The sequence below is a fragment of the Hemitrygon akajei genome, chromosome 5 (genome assembly GCF_048418815.1).
Source record: "Hemitrygon akajei chromosome 5, sHemAka1.3, whole genome shotgun sequence".
In the NCBI taxonomy this organism is placed as follows: Eukaryota; Metazoa; Chordata; class Chondrichthyes; order Myliobatiformes; family Dasyatidae; genus Hemitrygon; species Hemitrygon akajei.
The window spans coordinates 20,349,389-20,370,897 of NC_133128.1; the positions used below are offsets into that span (position 1 = coordinate 20,349,389).

At 41.4% G+C, this 21,509-nt stretch overlaps 1 protein-coding gene across 3 annotated transcripts in view; it reads left to right on the forward strand.

Annotated features, from left to right (window-relative positions):
• erg (ETS transcription factor ERG) overlaps nt 1–21,509 on the forward strand; it is a 278,454-nt gene that overhangs the window by 25,992 nt on the left and 230,953 nt on the right. Inside the window, exon 1 of one of the 3 annotated variants that reach the window (XM_073044965.1) lies at nt 13,238–13,253. The exons of the other annotated variants lie outside the window; for them this stretch is intronic. The gene's annotated coding sequence lies outside the window, so the exon portion shown is untranslated. Of the gene's footprint in view, nt 1–13,237; nt 13,254–21,509 lie in introns of those variants that run through there. 3 annotated transcript variants of the gene reach the window in all.

Here is a 21,509-nt window from a genome sequence, read left to right on the forward strand (position 1 = left end):
CAGGCGAGGGGAAAGTTAGGTGGATGAGGAGGGGACAGATGAAGTGAGAAGCTGGGAGCAGATAGGTAGAAAAGATAAAGGCTGAAGAAGAAGGAATCTAAAATTAATTTTAGAGTATCCAATTTATATTTGTACATTTTTTCATTTACAAAATGAAATACAAAATAACTGGAAAGTTCCAGCTGATTTTTCCTTGTGGTTCTCTGGTAGTTAGAAATCTGAACAGTGATCTCTAATAGCTTTGATAGAAGTTTTTGCATTGCCCAGACCTCTGCACAACGCGCTTTCAACTGCAGAAGTCTGGAACTTACCAAGTCAAGTCAAGTCAAGTTTATTGTCAGTTAACTGTATACAGTACATGTATATAACGTGTATAACAATGTTTCTTTGAACCAGGGTGCAAAGTAGTATATATAATACGCATAACATATGATAACTTATGAAGGTAAGGATGAAATCTACAGATGAATCACACATAAATAACAAACTATTCATTAATATTAAATATGGTAAGGTACGAACCAGATTAACCAGTGACTCTTTGAATATGATGTGGCTGGGAGTTCAGAAGCCTAATGGCCTGGGAAAGAAACTTTTCCTCATTCTAATTGTTCTTGTTTTTATGCATCACAGTCTCCTGTCTGATATTAGAAAGTCAATGAAGATGCTGGATGGATGGGTGGTATTCTTAATAATACTAAGGGCCCTGCATAACAGTGCTTCTGATAAATGTTCCCAATGGATGGTAGGGAGACTCCCTATAACCTTCTCAGCTGTTCTCACAGTCCCAGGTGACAGGTGGCATCTCATCTGCTACTGCATTCCAGCGATGTATTCCATGTGGTGTTCAGTGATGAGACCCAGTCTTACTGAGATTCCCCTCATTATACTAGGGAATCAGTTCTCCGGTCTGTACCTGGCCGGTTCTGGCAACTCTATTGACTTAGGGAGGCTTCCAGACCTGTAGATTTGGAGAGAAGTTGAACATTGTCACAAAATTACTTATTTTTAGATTCATGTTTGATTTATTTATAATCTTAGCTTTACTTAATTTGTTACTTGAACTTCAATAGTTCTAAGAATCAAGATTCAAGTTTATTTATCATGTGTACATTGAGACATAAAATGAAGTGTGTTGTTTGCGTAACAACTAACACACCCGAGGGCGTGCTATGGCAGCCCACAAGTATTGCCACACATTCTGGTGCTGACATCGCATGCCCACAATGCTTGGCAGTATAACACAGAACACAGCAAGTAACAAGACATAATCAGCAAAACAAGCCCACTCCTCTCTCCCATCCATGCATATACACAGTCTTTTAACCCCAGCATTGGCTCTAGCAGATTCAGACTCAGATTCTGAATATAAGAAATATTGAAAAATCTATTGAAGTAATTTACATATTTCTTGTACATCAGTCAATGAAAGCAAACATGCAGGTACAGCAGGCAGTGAAGCTAATGGCATGCTGGCTTTTATAACAAGAGGAATTGAGTATAGGAGTAAAGAGGTCCTTCTGCAGCTGTACAGGGCCCTGGTGAGACCACACCTGGAGTATTGTGTGCAGTTTTGGTCTCCAAATTTGAGGAAGGACATTCTTGCTATTGAGGGAGTGCAGCGTAGGTTCACAAGGTTAATTCCCGGAATGACGGGACTGTCATATGTTGAAAGATTGGAGCGACTGGGCTTGTATACACTGGAATTTAGAAGGATGAGAGGAGATCTGATTGAAACATATAAGATTATTAAGGGATTGGACACACTGGAGGCAGGAAGCATGTTCCCGCTGATGGGTGAGTCCAGAACTAGAGGCCACAGTTTAAGAATAAGGGGTAGGCCATTTAGAACAGAGATGCGGAAAAACTTTTTCACCCAGAGAGTGGTGGATATGTGGAATGCTCTGCCCCAGAAGGCAGTGGAGGCCAAGTCTCTGGATGCATTCAAGAGAGAGTTAGATAGAGCTCTTATAGATAGCGGGGTCAAGGGATATGGGGAGAGGGCAGGAACAGGGTACTGATTGTGTATGATCAGCCATGATCACAGTGAATGGCGGTGCTGGCTAGAAGGGCCGAATGGCCTACTCCTGCACCTACTGTCTGTTGTCTATTGTTTATTTCACAGCTGACAAAACTGCTGTAGCAACCTTAGCCAACTGGGAGAGACTGTGAAGGCAATTTGAGGATAGCATCTTTTTGCATTATGCTTTCTTTTGTGTCCTGGCCAGCAATCTGACCTGCTGCTAGAGTCAAGATTGCAGAGGGACTATTAGGTGTTCTGTATCAAGTCCTGGTTAATGTGGGCGTGAGCTAAATGTAGGCTGGGACTCTGAGCAGTAAACATAAACAGTCCAGTAAAATTGGATGGTTCCCATTTTTTCCAAACTCAGTGGGTAGCCACTGGCACCTACATGGGCCTCAGCTATGCCTGCTTTTCATTGGCTATGTAGAAGAGTCCATGTTTCAAACCTTCCCTGGTAACGCTCCCCAACTCCTTCGGCACTACATTGACAATTGCATTGGTGTTGCTTCATGCACCCATGCTGAGCTCAGCAATTTCATTAACATTGCCTCCAATTTCCACCCTGCCTTTGAATTCACTTGATTCATTTCTGACACCTCTTTCCTCTTTCTCAATCTCTCTGTCTCCCCCTCTGGTGACTAACTGTCTACAGACATCTTTTATAAACCTACCAATTTTCATGGCTATCTTGACTATACCTCTTCCCACTTAGTCTCTTGTAAAAATGCTGATCTGTTTTCTCAGTTCCTTTGTTTCCACTGCATCTGTTCCCAGGATGAGGCCTTTCAAGGACAGAGTTTCCCTTACTCCACCATTGATTCTGCCCTCATTAGCATCTCCTCCATTTCCCAGACATCTGTGCTCACCCTATTTTCCCGCTGCCTTAACAAGGATAGAGTTCCTCTTGTCCTCACCTAACCCCCCCCACCCCCATGAGACTCTGCATCTAACAGATAATTCTTAGCAAATTCCATCATCATCAACGGAATCCAACCATCAAACTCATCTTTAACTTGCCTCAAATAGCCACACTTTACAACAATGGTGTGCAGAAGAGCATCTCTGAATGCTCAACAGATTGAATCTTGAAGTGGATGGTCTACAGCAGCAGAAGACCACAAACATACACTCATTTGCTGTTTTATTCGGTAATTAAGTGTCCACTGACTATAAACGCACCAGTCTTTAAATGCCTTCTGGTGCTATCAACTACACAGACCCCTGTGTTAATTTGAACGCCTCTTTCGATTGTTTATAAGTCTTTCTAGAATCTCAAGACTTATAACTGTGATCCCATCCAACTGCTATGATATTATTTACTTTCTCTATTTGTCCTTTTCCATTTTCTGGCTGTTATCCCACCTAACCCACAAGTTTATTTTCAGATAAAAATGTCATTATTAAAATGGTAATCGATTATTATCTCTCAAATTAGGCAGACATTGCCATCTCAGGATAAGGAACTAGTTATTCATGATTGATTTGAGCACTCCGGAGGTTGTTAACCTTTGCAATGCTCTTCGTCAGGGCATCCATCACCCTGGACTTGCATTCTTCTCATTACAACCATCAAGGAAGAGGTACCGGAGCCTGAGGATGTGCACGCAACATTTTAGATGCACCTTCTTTCCCTCCAGCTATAGTTTTCTGATTGGCCCATGAACCCATAAACACTACCTCATTACTTCGCTCTCTTTTTGCACTATTTATTTGTTTTATATATTTCTTATTGTAACTTATAGTACTTTTAACATATATTACACTGTACTGCTGCCACCAGACAGCAAATTTCATGACACACAGCATGTCAGTGATAATAAAGTCCGATCCATTGAGAGCTGTGGATGTTCGGTAGTTGAACACGTTCAGCTTTGAGAGTGGATGAGACCATGCTGATGGAGTGTAGCAGCCTCAAGTGGCCAGATGGCATATTCCTGCTTTTATTTTGTGCTGATCCGGTAGATGCCTCACTGTCTGCTCTGCTTCTTTCTGTCTCAGTGTCAGTACTTCTATACACACACACACATCCCAGTGGAAGATATAATTAGATAAGCTATAAAATAGACTTTAACTCAGTGATAAATATCTCCAGGAATTCAATTGAATGTGAAAATTGATGGTTTCTTTTGATGATTTCACGAATGGCAATGTTGTTTACTTCTGATGACAAGTTAAAAGCATATTTGGTGATGTATTTTCACTTATAGAATGTAATGATTAGTTTTGTCTATTATTCTCAACCCTTCAATGCAACATAGATTACTCATCTACAGTATATTACATTTATTTTAACTTGTTTGTTTTAGTGAAGATTGCAGAATTAAATATAAACTCTGCAAATGTTCACACAGTAATGCTGAATGGTGAAATGCTATCTAACATCCACATTCCATTGACAAATATAGCAAACATTGTTTGGTTACTGATTGTATCAATAAATACAAAGATGATTAACTGCTAGCAGTCAAATATTCACAAAGAACCACAAATGGCAAAACAGCATGCAGAACATGTGCTTCCTTCTGTATGGGAATTATTTTAGTTGCAATTATAAATGAGCACAGCTGTTTGTTAGTTCCATCGCTCAAGTTGTTGTATGATGAACATTTTGCATCCAAGCTGACTTAGGTTCTCACCTGTTTCAGTGATTAGTAAGATTTATGTAACCTTGACTATGATATATTTTTCAGGCCCTTGCCTTCTATTTTCTTAAAACACTCTCTTGCTCATTCATTCATGTGGTGGTGTTACTAGTGCCAGCATTTTTTGCCCATCCCTATTTGCAATTGAGAAAGTTGTGCTTTTATGAACCATATGAGTGAAGAGGTTCTGTCAGGATGCTTCATGAGGAGTTTTGAAGCTTCTGATTGATTAGTGATGAAGGAGCACCAATATACGTCTGAAGATTTATATGCAACTAGGGAGGATCCTGGAGGTAATGGTGTTCCTATGTATCTGTATCGAGTGGTGGAGGCCAGGCATTTGGAAGGAGCTGTTGGATCAGTCAGGGATGTTAATTAATTCTCAAAATATGTCTGCATTTCATTTTTTTTAAATCAAGTTTGTTCAAATGTGGCAAACAAAATGAATAGCTCTTGTCCAGACATAACTGATTAGTAAAGTAGATAGAGTGTAATCAGAAACAGAATCTTAACACGAGGAATTGACAAAGTTCCTGTGCTGTGGTGCACTATGACTCTATGACCCTAAGTTCTATCTTCAGGGCCAGACTCAGAAGCAGTTAGCTTAACACAATTGTAGCTTAATTTCCGCTACTGCCTGTAAGGAGTTTGTACGTTCTTCATGTGACCGTGTGGGTGTTTTCCAGTTGCACCAGTTTCCTCCCACTTTCCAAGTGTGTACAGTACACATCGAGGGTGAGTAAGTTGTGAGCATGCTGTGCTGGTGACACATGCAGGCTGCCTAGCACAATCCCTGCTGATCACTTTATCACTGGATGTTTTGATATTGCAATGTAGCGAGGCTAATCTTTTCTTATACTTTCCAGGCAGGTAGAGGTGAGAAAAATTCTACCTTGATCTAATAATCACTTTAAACAATAATTAGTGTATCTATATAACATCTCTCTTTCATTGATTGGGCATGCTGTGGATATGGTGATGGTATTAGCAAGTTATCTACCAATTTATTTTGAAGTGACATGGATTTCTCAGTAATTACAAAGAGTTGGCAGGTTTTCTACATTCATTTTGATTAGGCTTTGCCCAGTACACAAAAAAGTTTCTCAGTTTTGCTTTATCTTTCCTCAGGAATATCTTTGTTTTGGGGAGCAGGAATCTCTCTTCATAAAAGCAACATTGCAGAGAGGGCCGCAATGAGATACAAGTCAAGTCACTTTTTATTGTCATTTTGACCATAACTGCTGGTACAGTGCATAATAAAAGCAAGACAACGTTTTTTCAGGACCATGGTGTTACATGACACAGTACAAAAACTAGACTGAACTATGTAAAAAACAACACAGAAAAAAAACTACACTGGACTATGGACCTACCCAGGACTGAATAAAGTGCACAAAACAGTGCAGGCAAAGGACTAACTAGGAAGAAACATTCGCTGATTTATTTTATTTTATTTGAGTACAGTAATTTATGCTGCAGTAACTTATTTAGCGACAATCATGAATTGTATTCCATGTCATATGTTATTGACAATGGCACATTATGTAAATGTACTGGCTTGGGCCACAAGGACGTTGTGGAAATGAACACAATAGGGTATATTACTGGTTTCAAATCATACCTGAGTTTGCTTTTCATTGGTAACTGGAGTAGGTAAAACCAATAATCCATTTGATCACCTAGGTTTCCTGTTCATTGAAGCTGGCTGATGCTATTCTGTATTTTAGGCTGAGGGTGAGATATTTGCCCAGTCCATATGATTGATGTTGATAAATTCATATCAATTATTTTTCAGTGCCTTTTACTGATCTAGTAAAGAGAGAAACATATAATAAAACTCAGAGATCAGATGTGTGTACATTTTAGGAAAAAGCATACTTGCTTAAGATTAAAGATCTTGTTGGTGCCAGAATACTTGGTGACACCTGTACATCCCCATCACATCACTGGGTGTGTTGGTTGTTAATGCAAGTGACACATTCTACTGTATGTTTCCATGGACGTGATAAATAAATTTGGCTCTGAATCTGCAGAAGAAATTAAATCCTCTTTTCTCAAATACATCCCGAAATATTTTCGCAGGGATGAACGTTGCCAGATTTGAGTTGAATTTCATTTGCAGGAAGCCTCGTGATGCTGGAGAAAGAAAGCTACATCAAAGAACTAACTCTTGACAGCCTATAAGGCTGTTCCCTCAATTGCAGCTGAGTTGCTTGCTGCTGGATTTAGATGTCAGACTGTGCTGTTCGGTGGTTTGGGTGGATAACGAGTGAAATATGTGTACATTAGAAAAAGGACAGACTTTTCTCTTGCCCTTTTATAAAAAAAATTAACCATCTTCATCCGACAAAAAACAGTTGCTAAGTAATCTTTCAATAGTTATTAGGTCTCCATTACCACACTTCCCTTAGGTTCATTTATGTGGTTGTAAGTGTCGGCGGGATTTTAACAAACACCACAGACATTTATTTTGCTCCTTCTTGTGACGCAGGCTTTCTGCCAATGTCAGCACGTTTTGTCTGTTCCAGTTTTACTAGGTAGAGTTTTGCTAAAATTGAGAGGCCTGCTTGTGCGGAGCTGACAGAAGATGAGAATCAGCTGCATTATGAGGGTTTGGCGATCCATATAGGCTGAGGCTGGAAGGGCAAAGGGCTTCCTTCACAAGAGAACATTCGTGTGAAGTTTTACAGTAATCCAGCATTTCATGGTCACTTATATTGTTTTTACTTTAAAAATTCTATGATAATAGTCAGATTCCTAAACTACCGAAATGTATTTAAAGCACCATTGGGGTTGTTTCAGCTTTCCAGCATTTGCTCCCCAGAAGACAAACTGGATCACCTTCATCTGTGGCTGACCCAGTGTGAGATGAGGAACTGCTATGTGCTTATTCTTACAGACACTTGGCTTCAGGGTGACATCCCATGCACCATCAATCTGTAGGCCATACCACTCGGAATCAGAATCAGGTTTAATATCACCGGCACATGTCGTGAAATTTGTTAACTTTGCGGCAGTATTACAACGCAATACATGACAATATAGGGAATAAAAACTGAATTACAGTTGTGGTAATTGTGTTTGGGAATTTGTGCTAATGTTATGTTGTGACTGTATGCACTATCCCAACTATATGTCCTATGTGTGGCTGTATGCACTGCGTTTGCTCCTTCGCCCTGGAGAAATGGTGTTTCTTTTAGCTGTATACATGTGTATGGCTGTATGACAAATAAAATTGAACTTGAATTTGATTTCTTACACTGCTTGCTTCAGGATTCGGACTTCCAGTCCTGCATCATTATATTAAAGTAACTAATGCTCTGGTCTAGCTTGTTACAAATGCTTGTTCCAACCACATTACAAATGTGAAATTATCCTTATCCCACATTAAGCTTGCCTTTCTATCTGATATTTTTCCTTAGCTGGCTGCTTCCAAAGTTGCAGTCAAATTCAGGATGTGAATCCTGAAACGCCTAGGACTGCGTACAAAGCAACACAGTAATCAGACACAGAGCCAGCTAATAACAACCATGAGTCATCAATAGTGGAAAGTCAAAACCAAGAAAATATTTTCCTTTTCCAAATGTCCTTACTCCATTCATAACATTGTTAGCCAATGGAATTGTGAGGGATGGAAATTTATTGTGCTGCTGTGGGACATTTAAAATGCTGTGCTTAGTTAAGTACATTAGATAGTTTCAGACCCAGGTGTTGGACTATGTAAGCAGTTGTTGCACTTTGCTGTCTGTAGAGTAAACAACTCAATTGTGGGTCCTCTTCAATGTCACTATTGATGTACTATCGCCAGAGGTGATGTTTTCAGCTCCCAGTAAAGTTCTTAGTTCAAAGTAAATTTTATTATCAGAGTACATATATGTCATTTTCTTGTGAGCATACTCAACATATCTATAGAATAGTAACATTATCAGAATCAATGCAAGACCACCTAACTAGGGTGCTCAACCAGAGTCTAGAAGACAACAAACTGTGCAAATGAAAATATAAATAAATAGCAATAAATAACATGAACATGAGATGAAGAGCCCTTGAAAGTGAGCCAATTGGTCGTGGGATCATTTCAATGATGGGGCAAGTGAAGTTGAATGAAGTTAACCCCTTTTGTTCAAGAGCCTGATGTTTGAGGGGTCATAACTGTTCTTGAACCTGGTGGTGTGAGTCCTGAGGCTCCTGTACCTTCTTACCGATGGCAGCAGCGAGACGAGAACGTGACCTGGGTGGTGTGGATCTCTGACGATGGTTTCCTACAACAGCGTTTCATGTAGATATGCTCAATAGTTGGGAGAGCTTTACCCCTGATGGTCTGGGCTGATTCCACTGCTTGGCATAATTAGAAACAAGCTTTCTTTCTTTGTCACATGTACAGTACATTGAAATATACTGTGTGATGTTTGTTGGTGTCAAATCCAATCAGAGGATTTCACTGGACAACTCCCAGCTCATGTTCTCAATATTATCTATTTATTATTTGCTTTTTTAATATATTTGCACAGTTTGCTGTTTGTCTTTGTGTGTAGTTTTTCATTGATTCTATTGCGTTTCTTTGTATGTACGGTAAATGCTTATTAGAAAGGGTAGGATATGGTGACGTTCTGCATATTCACTTTGATAATAAATTTTCTGTACTTTGAAATACGGCGCAATGCTTCCGGTGCCAATAAGGTCACCCTGAGAAAGTTAGCGAGTCTGACGTAGAATAATCCAAAGCACCAGATAATGTAAAAATTGCTAATGCCTCCATTTGTTTCCAAAACTGGATGATGATTGAAATCTCTTTTGAATTTGTTTTCTGTAACCACAAGCATGGTTTGTGATTCTCTGGCTTTTTCACATTCCAGCTCAATCTGAGCGGATGCTATTAACGTGATCAGCTGAAAGAAATTTTGCTTTGTGCAGTGCAACGGAGACTTGTACCAGAAGTCGAGGCATTGCGTTCAAAAGTCAGGAAGTTATGTTGCAGCTTTATAAAACACTAGTTAGGCCACATCCGGAGTATTCCATCAGATTTGGTCACCCCATTATAGGAAGGATGTCAGTGCTTTGAAAGGGGTGCAGGAAAGTTTTACTAGCTTGCCACCTCAATTGGAGGGCATGTGCTATAACAAGATGTTGGACAAAATTGGCTTGTTTTCTTTGGAGTGGTGGAGATCTGTTAGAGTTTTATAAGATTATTAGAGGCATAGGTAGAGTAGACAGACCATATCTTTTTTCCAAGGTTGAAATGTCTAATACCAGCGGGCATGCATTTCAGTGAGGGGGGTAAATTCAAAGGAGATGTGAGAGGCAAGTTTTTTTTCTACACAGAGTGGTGGGTGCCTGGAATGCACTGCCTGGGGTGGTGGTAGAGGTGGATACAACAGGGATTTTTAAGAAATGTTTAGATGAGCACATGAATGTGAGGGGAATGGAAAGATATGGATGTTGCGCAGCCAGAAAGGATTAGTTTAGTTGTTAAATTAATTATTAGTTTAACTGGTTAATTTAATTGGTTAAAGAAGTTTCTGTGCTGTACTGTTCCATGTTCTAGAATCTATCAAAATGCTTGCAATGTCTGGTGAAGAAGAGCTGGTGGCCCCAATGCAATGCCATGTGGATCAGACTAAATGTTACACTAACCTTTTCAATCTCCTTTCAAGGAGAAGAACATTGTCAGCTGCACTTGACTCGTGAGAATTATCTGACTGACTTGAACTGTATGTTTGGATTGACTTAAGCTGTGTTTACAGTGACCTGAGTTTTCCGTTTAGTTATGGTTGAACGAGAGTGATAATAGAAGGATTGAATATTTTGATGTTGCTCTTCAGTCAATTGGAAATGTAAACCATGTCACATGATTTTTAAACTTGCTTTCAGACCATAAGACTGTAGGACCTAGGAGCAGAATTAGGCCATTTGCCCCATTGAGTCTACTCTGCCATTCCATAATGGTTGATTAGTTATCCCTCTCAACCCCATTCTTCTGTCATCACACTGTGACCTTTGACACTTTGATTAATCAAGAACTTATCAACCTCTACCTTAAATACACCCAATGACTTGTCCTGTACAGCCATCTGTGGCAAAAAAATTCCACAGATTAACACCTTCTGGCTAAAGAATTTTTTCTTTATCCTTCTTCGAAATGGACACCCCTCTATTCTGAGGCTGGGCCCTCTGGTCCTAGACTCCTCCACTATGAGAAATATGCTCTCCACATCCACTCTATCCAGATCTTTCAATATTTGATGGGTTTCAACGAGATCCACCATCATTCTTCTAATTTCCAGCAAATACCGGTCCAGAACCATCAAACACGCCTCACATGTTAACCCTTTCACTCCTAGAATCATTCTTGTGAACTTCCTTTGGTCCCACTCCAACGTCAGCAAATCTTTTCTTAGATAAGGGGCCAAAAACTGCTCACAATACTCCAAGTGTGGTCTGACCAATCCCTTATAAAGCCTCTCTCAAAATGAATGCTAACATCACGTTTGCCTTCCTCACCAGTGATGCGACTTGCAAGTTAACCTTTAAGGAAACCTGCACAAACTTTGAAGAAGAGCATCTTCTAGCATTTTTCTTTACTAATTTTAATTCTGATTAAAGTGCAGTGGCTGACCGTAACATTTCCACAAATTAACCAAACCTCACATCAGCTATTTCTAGATACAACTTCTTTCTTAAAGTGACAGAGTGAGTACACAGATACTTGTATTGATGAGTTGATTTTATTGGAACAGTGTATGGTTATAGTTATTGTATCAATCTTCATGCATTTTATTCTAGGTGCATTTGTTGAAACCTGGGGAAATGTGGTGTTTAAAGTGTTTGCCAACAAGAGCTGCAGACATATTTATTTTGTTGTACAACAGCAGGAAAAGTAAATTGTGGAGAACAGTGGCACTGAGCTACTTGGAGTACTGTGTCCATTGAGGAAGTGTTGGTGGAGGGTACTACAGGGTGGGCAGATTATGGAAGACAGTCTTAAGTGAGTCAGAAGTGGAGACAGGTGAGATATGGAGTGACGGGCAGTTTGAGTTTAGGTCATGGTGGAGATGCACATCTTGTCTTTTCTGAATGATAGGAGAGTTCACAGTTCTCATTTGTGAGCAGTTTGAAGGAGGATTTCATGATTTGTTCAGATAATATGAAACATTTAGGACACCGTTGAGAAGCTAAAGTTGTGAAACTCCATATACAGAGTGGTAAAAACAAGTCAATCGTGTTGGTGGAGCTGCTCTTGGGAAAAGGCATGGTTGTCCGGGGAATCTGCTATTCATGGAGATGTTAAGTGGACTGAAACATGCTTAGATTGGGCTGGATACATTGCAGGCTTGTTGTGATGCTTGGTCAGGGCAATTTAAAGAGTCTGAACATCCCATATGTGACACTGCCTTCTGGCCTGTGGGGTACTGATGTCAGGTCAGTACACTTAGCCAAGCTGGCCAGAGGAGCTGACAACCCTGACGGCTGAGTGATGTGAAATGAAAACCATCTAGAGACAGAAGGTCAGAGGTGATGACTTCCTAGCCTTGAAAGGGTCAGCAGAGAAAGAATAGCTCCATTGTCAGTGGGGAAATAAAATGAGAGTTGCAATGTGAAACAGTGTTTATGTATGTGTGTGTGTGTGTGTGAGGGCAAGAAGATTGGAAGCATTAAGAAAAGCTTAATTTGAAAGTAGTGATACTTGGGAATACTTTGAAAACAATATGTAGTATTTACCATAGAACTTAATGTGTGTTAGTCTATGTTAACTCTGGGGCTTAGATATGATCCTTAAAAATGTATATGATAGATTGTTTGGATAGTTATATACAGTCAAGTATAGTTCAAGTATGCAGTTTAGGATAGTATATGAGGATTGTTATATGAATGCAGTGGAAAAGGCATTTCTTATTTAATGTAAATATACATCACATATAATGTAAAATTGTTTAAGTTTGTTTTATATTTGAATGCTGTAATTGAGAGAATTAGAAAATCTGGATATATATCAGAATCAAAATCAGATTTATTATCACTGGCATGTGACATGAAATTTCACTAAACTTATAGTACTTTGTGTTAAATGTATTTACATATACTTGTAAATAATTAATTGTATATTAATATCTAATTGATAAAACATTTAAAGTCCATGAACAGCCATTGATGTTAAAGGTTTGTTGCTTTTTAAAGGAAAGCAGTGTGGTATATTAGATGCATAGATACCTTTAAAACAGTGTGTCCAGTCTGGTGAGACATCTGTTGTATCCAACATAGTTATTAGGTGAATGAAGCTAGCTGTTAATTTATTTATTTAGTGATTCAGCACGGATCAGGCCCTTCCAGCCTTTCAAGACACGCCCCTCCCCCAGCAACCCCGCAACCCTGATTAACCCTAACCTAGTCACGGGACAATTTTCAAGGACCAATTGACCTGTCATCTTTGGACCGCGGGAGGAAACTGGAGGAACCGGGAGAAAACCCATGCATTTGACTGGAGGATGTACAGAGGTTCCTTGGAGAATGATACCAGAATTAAGCTCCAAAGCTCTGGAACATTCATATATGTAAAAGGGGTTGTGCTAGCCTCAAGGATATTTGTTAAGGTGAGTCTATGGAGACTGGATCATTGAAAGCCTCTGTACTAAAGTCAGAATTTGTCCTAATTGGTTTTATCTATGTAAAAATAAAATTCTCTTCCAATTGTGTATAAAGATGTAATAGTACTCACCTTAGGGATCCATCCTATGAACTAGTGTTGAAATTAAACCTGCCCTGCTGGGAGATGGAATCCCTCCCTTCATTCCTGTTCTGCCTTCCTTATAATTGCATATTCAATTCCATGATTTTAATTTAATCAAATTTTACTTAGAGTCTTCGAGTCATAGAGTACTACAGCACAGTAACAGGCCCCACAGCCCATCTAGTCCATGCCAAACTATTAATCTGCCTAGTCCCATTGACCTGCACCTAGACCATAGCCCTCTCACATCCATGTACTGTACTTAACTAAATTTCTAAATGTTGAAATCAAACCTGGTGGCAGCTCCTTCCACACTCTCACCATCCCCTGAGTGAAGAAGTTCCCTCTCAAGTTCCCCTTAAACATTATATCTTTCACCCTTAACCCATGACCTCTGGTTCTAGTCTCACCCAACCTCAATGGAAAAAGCCTACATGTATTTACCCTATCTAACCCCTTTATAATTTTGTATAGCTTCTATTTACTATGGTATTAAATTAAAATTAAAACAAAAAGTAGGATTTCAAAGGCCTGCCCATGGGGTAACGATCAATGTGAAGGGTTGCCTCATAGATCAGGGGTTCCCAACATGGCGTCCATGGATCTCTTAGTTAATAATAAGGCTGGGAATCCCGAGCATAGATCAATATACTGTTCTATGAATATACGATTCTTACTGAATAGTAATTTTGAATTGTTGTCACTGAAATACTGTCTGGAAGAGAAAACATTTTATAAAGGAGCAGAAGGTCAATAGCTGGAAATTATGATGCCATTATTTAAAGCTTTGGTTACAGCTCATTTAGACTCCCACGACAACACTCCAGGGAGGAATATATTGGCTTTGGAGATGGTGCAGACTCACATGAATAATCCAATGAGGCATTCTGGTGAAGGATAGTAGAAGGCTAACATGTTATTTAATCAAGCTGTTCCAAATAATTGTAAAAACATATTTCCTTTGGTAGGGAGAGTGCAGAACAAAACAAAATAGAAGTTGAGTTGTTCAAGGTTGATACAGTTTAAAGCGCATGGAAATCTGGGACACATTTTCCCCCCCAAAGGTGGAGGCAAATTGATTATTTCAAAGCTGAAATTGCAAGATATTTTCAAAGCCAAAGAGATTGAATTAAAGCTCATTCCTTTGTTATATGCTGTATTGTATGACATGGGCGATCATGGTCTTTCCATGACCGTGATTGTTCTTGAATAATTTTTCTGCAGAAGTGGTTTGCCATGGCCTTTCTCCGGGCAGTGTCGTAGAGTGGTCAAATAAGTTGAAGATGCAAATTGACCTTAATGTAACTGAAAGGTGGAATTAGATAACGTAAATATAATTATTAATTGGCATGGCTAATTTTCCAATTTTGCGATCCTGTTCTTTGTACCCTCTAATAAGGACCCTTTAGAGCTGGGTGCACATTGTACACAATTTCCCACATGCCTAAATCCATAATTTGATATCACCTTTCCAATCTCAGCATCTGGCAAGCAAGGCTACCCATGGTAATGTGTGAAAATTCTTAATGTAATACCAGCTCCAGTAGTATTTAGTTAATTATTTGCAATTTCAGAGAATACAAACCTGCACAGAATCAAGTCAAGTCACTTTATTGTCATTTCGACCATAACTGCTGGTACAGTACATAGTAAAAATGAGACAACGTTTTTCAGGAGCATGGTGTTACATGACGCAGTACAAAAACTAGACTGAACTACGTAAAAAACAACACAGAGAAAGCTACACTAGACTACAGACCTACACAGGACTGCATAAAGTGCACAAAAACAGTGCAGGCATTACAATAAATAATAAACCGGACAATAGGGCAAGGATATTTGAACGCAAGAGATACTGGAGATGCTTGAAATCCAGAGTAACAGATGCAAAGCTGGAGGAACTCAGCAGGTCAGGCAGCATCTATGAGAGGAATGAACAGTCGCTGTTTCAGACTGAGACCCTTCATCAGGACCGGAAAGGAAGGGGGAAGAAACTAGAAAAAGAAGTCGAGGGGAGGAGAAGGAGTACAACCACAACTTCTCATTCTGACTTCTTCCCCTTTCCTTTCATTATTCCCCAGAGATGCAGCACTTTGTGTCCGTTCCGCAAGATGTTTGACATGAGGCTAATTTATTACAGTCTGATAGGTGCAGGGAGAAGGGGTGGAAAAGTGGGCAGGAGTACTCTAGTTAACTGTAGCCATTTCTGAGGCTAACTCGGGTCAGAGCCAAGCAAACGTAATAAAATACAAAGAAAATAATGAATAGTAAAGAATGTTTGTGATTCATGATCTTTTGGTTTTTCTGCATGGTAAGAGAAAAAAGGTTGCTCCGCTCAGAGTCACAGTTCCTAGGATTTGTTCCAGGAAAGGGCTAAATAGAGTGGACATGGAAAGGATGTTTCCTATAATTGGTAAGTCTAGGATCAGGGGGCACAGCCTCAGAATAGAAAAGAGATGAGGGGAAATTTCTTTGGTCATATGGTGGTAAATCTGTGGAATTCAATGCCCCAGATGGCTGTGGAGGCCAGACATTGGGTATTTTTAAAGCAAAGGTTGATAGGTTCTTGATTAGTAAGGGTATCAAAAGTTATGGGGAGAGGTCAGGCGAATGGTGTTGAGAGGTAGAACAGACTTGAAGGACTGAATGGCTAATTCTGGTTCTATGTTTTATGGTCTTAATGTAAGGCTACTGTTTTGAACAGTGACTGTGCAGTATTTTGCAATTTACAAAAATATTATTGTTGTTTTAAGAAAATTGGGAAAATTTCAAAGGATGGTGGGAAATTATTTCCAATAGGCTCCCCAGAAAATGTCAAAAATGCACAGTCGGACAATCAGTATCTCAAAATAGAAAAAAAAACTCCAAATGCATTCCAGATGTGGAACCTCATTCATGCCTGAAATACAAGGCTGCATTTTCCTTTCCAGATACCACTGGACTTAAGCTGGTTCACTTAATATACTGTTACAAAATCTCTTTATTAATTTCATTTTGTTAGTTTGTATTTCTTTAAATCTGGTGATTTGAGATAGACACTGGGATTCTGAATTATGACTGTATCCTATTTCTCACAACTAACACTAGGCAAATGGAGTTCCCTAGAAAATGACTGAAAAATACGACGTAGTTACAGTCGTCCTTGGATACTAGTTATAATGCGTCATGAGGAAAGTGATTTGTTACAGAGATTGCAATCTCAGTGTGCCCACACTTCTACATTCTGAGAATATCCATGATCTTTTTTTGTTAACGGAAGGTGATTTGGATTTTGATAGGTATCGTTCATTAGTTTTAATTCCTGCTGATGTTTTTTTCTCTTGTTGGTGAATACCGCCTTATACCGCCCAAATCTATCGTCTCATCTATTAATAATAAGATCCTCGCTTCCCTGAATGTGACCCATCTCTGCAAATTGAAAAAGCAGATCCTCCCCCTATTGATAAAGTGGTGACCATTTTGAAGAAACACAAGTCTTGCTCATCTCAGTAGCTCCCGCACTACTGACAGCAGTCAGATTAAATTTCATTCAACCTCTGATCCCAAGAAAACCTCTGAACAAAAAAGTTCTTTATTGATTTTGTGTTGGGATGTAGCTGATAGTATGTTTCTTTTCTTAGTTAGTCCCTGGGATCCTACCATCAAACACCCCTTTACCTCCCCCACCACCCCCCCCCCCCACTCTCTGGCTTCCGCAGAGACTTTTCCCTCCGTGATACCCTTGTTCATTTGTCCCTCCCCACTAATCTCCCTCCAGGCACTTATCCCTGCAAGCGGCCAAAGTGTTACACCTGCCCATTCACCTCCTCCCTCACCTCCATTCAGTGTCCCAGACAGACCTTCCAGGTGAGGCAACACTTCACCTGCGAATCTGTTAGGTTGTCTATTGTATCTGGTGCTCGCGATCTGGCCGCTACTACACGGGTGAGTGATGCACCATCAATAACTCACTCTGAGACGTAGGAAGCGAGGTATCGGCTTTTATTGACTGGAAGAGTGAACAACACTACATCCCGGAGAATGAGGCTGGGCATCAGGCCTCAATCGCCTTTATGCAGTGGTCTGTGGGAGGAGCCACAGGAGCAGTCAGCGGGGGGTCTGTGGGAGGAGCCACAGGAGCAGTCAGCAGGGGGTCTGTGGGAGGAGTCACAGGAGCAGTCAGCAGGGGGTCTGTGGGAGGAGTCACAGGAGCAGTCAGCAGGGGTCTGTGGGAGGAGTCAGCAGGGGTCTGTGGGAGGAGCCACAGGAGCAGTCAGCAGGGGGTCTGTGGGAGGAGTCACAGGAGCAGTCAGCAGGGGGTCTGTGGGAGGAGCCACAGGAGCAGTCAGCGGGGGGTCTGTGGGAGGAGTCACAGGAGCAGTCAGCAGGGGGTCTGTGGGAGGAGTCACAGGAGCAGTCAGCAGGGGTCTGTGGGAGGAGTCAGCAGGGGTCTGTGGGAGGAGCCACAGGAGCAGTCAGCGGGGGGGGGGTCTGTGGGAGGAGCCACAGGAGCAGTCAGCGGGGGGGGGTCTGTGGGAGGAGCCACAGTCGCCTTTATACAGGGGTCTGTGGGAGGAGCCACAGGAGCAGTCAGCGGGGGTCTGTGGGAGGAGCCACAGGAGCAGTCAGCAGGGGGTCTGTGGGAGGAGCCACAGGAGCAGTCAGCAGGGGGTCTGTGGGAGGAGCCACAGGAGCAGTCAGCAGGGGTCTGTGGGAGGAGCCACAGGAGCAGTCAGCAGGGGTCTGTGGGCGGGGCCACAGGAGCTGTCAGCGGGGGTCTGTGGGAGGAGCCACAGTCGCCTTTATACAGGGGTCTGTGGGAGGAGCCACAGGAGCAGTCCAGACAGGTATATGTAGTTCACCGCAGTGAGACCTGTCATAAACGGGGGTAATGCTTCGTTGGACACCTCTGCTTCATCTGCCAAAGGTGAATTTCCCTGTAGCATCCCATTCCGTGGCCTCCACTTGTGCCACGATGAGGCCACTCTCCAAGTGGAGGAGCAACACCTCATATTCCATCTGGATAGCCTCCAAACTGATGGCATAAACATCAATTTCTCCTTCCAGTAATTTTTTCCCTTTTCCCTCCTTCTATTTCTCACTTTGACCTCTTTACCTCTTCTCACCTGCCTGTCACCTCCCTCTGGGTCCCCTCCTCCTGCTTTTCTCCTCTGGTCCACTCTCCTCTCCTATCAGACTCCTTCCTCTCCAGCCCTTTACCTTTCCCACCCATCTTGCTCAACCTATCACCTTCTAGCTATCCTCCTTCCCCTCCCTCCCACCTTTTTATTCTGGTGTCTTCCCCCTTGCTTTCCAATCTCGAAGAAGGGTCTCAGCACAAAACATTGACCGTTTATTCATTTCTGTAGATGCTGCCTGACATGCTGAGTCCCTCCGACATTTTGTGTGTGTTGCTAAGGATAACTTAGTTCCCTCTTCATTGATCCTGTGGCCAAAGTGAGAACCACAGTCTCTTCCACAGATGGGGCAGACGATGGTTGATTGGGATGGGGGACAGGTGGGTGGTTTGTGAAGTGATCCCATTCTCCTGCTGATAATTCGGGGCCTCTGCATGTTTCTGTTGCATGACCTTGTTCTTAATAACATCCTGAATGCTCCTTCTCCATTTTGATTGGCTATGGGCCAGAGATATCCAAATATCTGGATGAATGTTGGATTTCTTTTCAAGGGATGTACATACATGAATCTTTTCACCTGTTCACCTGGTATCCACAAGGCTTGGAAAAGAATGTTCATTTCAGGAATCTGGCATCTGATGGTTTTGGATTTGTGGATCATTTAGAACAGAGATAAGAAGGAATTCCTTTACCCAAAGGGTAGTGAATCTGTGGAATTCATTATAACAGATGGTTGTGGAGGCCAGATCATTTAGAATATTTAAACTGGATGTTGATAGGTTCTTGATTAGTCAGGGTATCAAAAGTAATGGGGAGAAGGTGGGAGATTGGGATTGAGAGGGATAGTATATCAGCCATGATGGAATGGCAGAGTGAACCTGATGGGCCAAATGGCCCAATTCTGCTTCTATGTCTTACGGTCCGACATGCGAACAATGTGGCCTGCTTAAGGTAGCAGACAGAGTATAACCAGGGCCTCAGAATTGGTGATGTTGGCTTGGAAGATGATGTATGCAATCCTTACTGTGAATTTATAAATGCTGCTGTGTAGTTTAGCTCTCTGAAACACATGGGGGTGGGGGGCATGGCTTATGCTTTCCCTGTAGTGTGTCAGTTTTGTGCCATGTCTGAGATCCTGATCTTCACCATGCTCTTTACACCAACCAAAAATACATTGAAGGAGGCAGTGTCTTTCATCGTTAATGCCTGTCTTCACTGAGATCCGACTTCTAAAATGCAAAAGATTGTTTAGCTTTTCTAGGGTCTTGTCCAGAATCTTTATTGTGTGGTGCATCAGGTCAGGTTGGTAGAGGACCTGGCCTTGTGAATGATTGAAAGGCCCATTCTCTAATATAGTTTAGTGAAAGGACAGACAACGTATTGGAGCTTGGTCTCTGAGTAAGCAAGTACTAGTTGTTCCTGAGGTTCTGGAATGTAATTGATGTTGGTTGAATGGGTTCCCATCAAGTTTGCAGATTAGCTTCACTCAATGGGAAGGTTATATATTTATTTATTGATTTATTGAGATACAGTGTGGAATAGGCTGTTCTGGCCCTTCGAACCACACCACCCAGCATTTCCGTGATTTAATCCTAGGGTAATTATAGGACAACTTACAATGATCAATTAACCTACCACCGGTACATCTTTGGACTGTGGAAGGAAACTGGTGCACCCCAAGGAAACCCATATAGTCACAACATCATGGGCCGAAGGATCTATATTGTGCTCCACTGTTCTATGTTCTACGTAAAAGCTCTGAAGCAATGATGCAGCCTAGCTTGACACTGGTGTTCGTTATCATTGGTTCTGGTTGGCATCTGGGCTTATATTTTGTTTTGAACAAGCATAAGATTGAGACAAACTTCTGGAAGTAGCCAAATTTGAGGAGAATGCTTCACAATCCCTCCTGATTCATGTTTAGTGAGGTTGATGTTTAGTCATGTTTAGTCACACGTTCTGGCTGGTCCTGTTTCCTGCTTGTTTATTTGGAGTTATCACCTGGTGAAGTCACAACCACTTTCCCTCGGAATGGGCAAAGCCATGACTCAGGGAACAGCTCTACAATTCCTGGGAGGAGCCAGCTGAAGAGGACCTAACAATGACTTTACCCCTGATAGAGAGCATGGAGACCCCCTCTGTATTAAGCACAATTGGACTTGCTCGCAAGTGTCATCACACATTCCACCACCAGCATAGCATGGCCACAGTGGTTGGCAGAAGAACACAGAACACAAGAAGCAACAAAAACAACAACAACAACTCGACCGTCAGTCTATGATTTCCAGACTTACAAGTGACTTTCGGACTCGGGCTCTGATCTTTGGTATTCATCTAGTTCAGGGGTCTAGATGATGATGGACTCTGTGTTTGAACTCCAAACAGACCAGACCTTGCGCCTCCTCATACCTCCTCCTCTTACGGACGTGTAGCTGCCCGGGACAGCCCGACAGCCACAGATGCCATACAGATAATAAAAATGGTGTTTTGTTGCTTGAGGAGATACTGTGGTATTAAAAATGTATGATGTTCTCTGGGTAGGATGGTAAACCAGCAGGTGGTGACTGTGATAATACCAGACATGGTGGTGATCAGGAAAAGGATAGGATACAAGGACCAGGTAGGGATTTTCCTGAAAGCAAATGATAAAATCACATCATTGGGACTCATCTACCATAACTGGAGACAATTTATAACTCACGATGCCTATGGCACACTCGCAACATCATTAAAGACCCATCCCATCCTGAACCGTCTGTTCAATTTCCTGCCATCTGGTAGGAGATACAGAAACATCTTAGCCAAGAGAATTAGACTGAAAAAACAGCTCCTTCCCAAGGGCTGTTGTGCAGATGAATGATGATACACCCCAGATTGCCCATTGCCTTTGAGTGTTATGGATCATCAAAGTCACTTGTTGCATGCAAATATGGGGATTTTTAAAATATAATTAAGCTGTACCACATGCATTGTAAATATCTGGTTTTGCACCGACTGGAGCA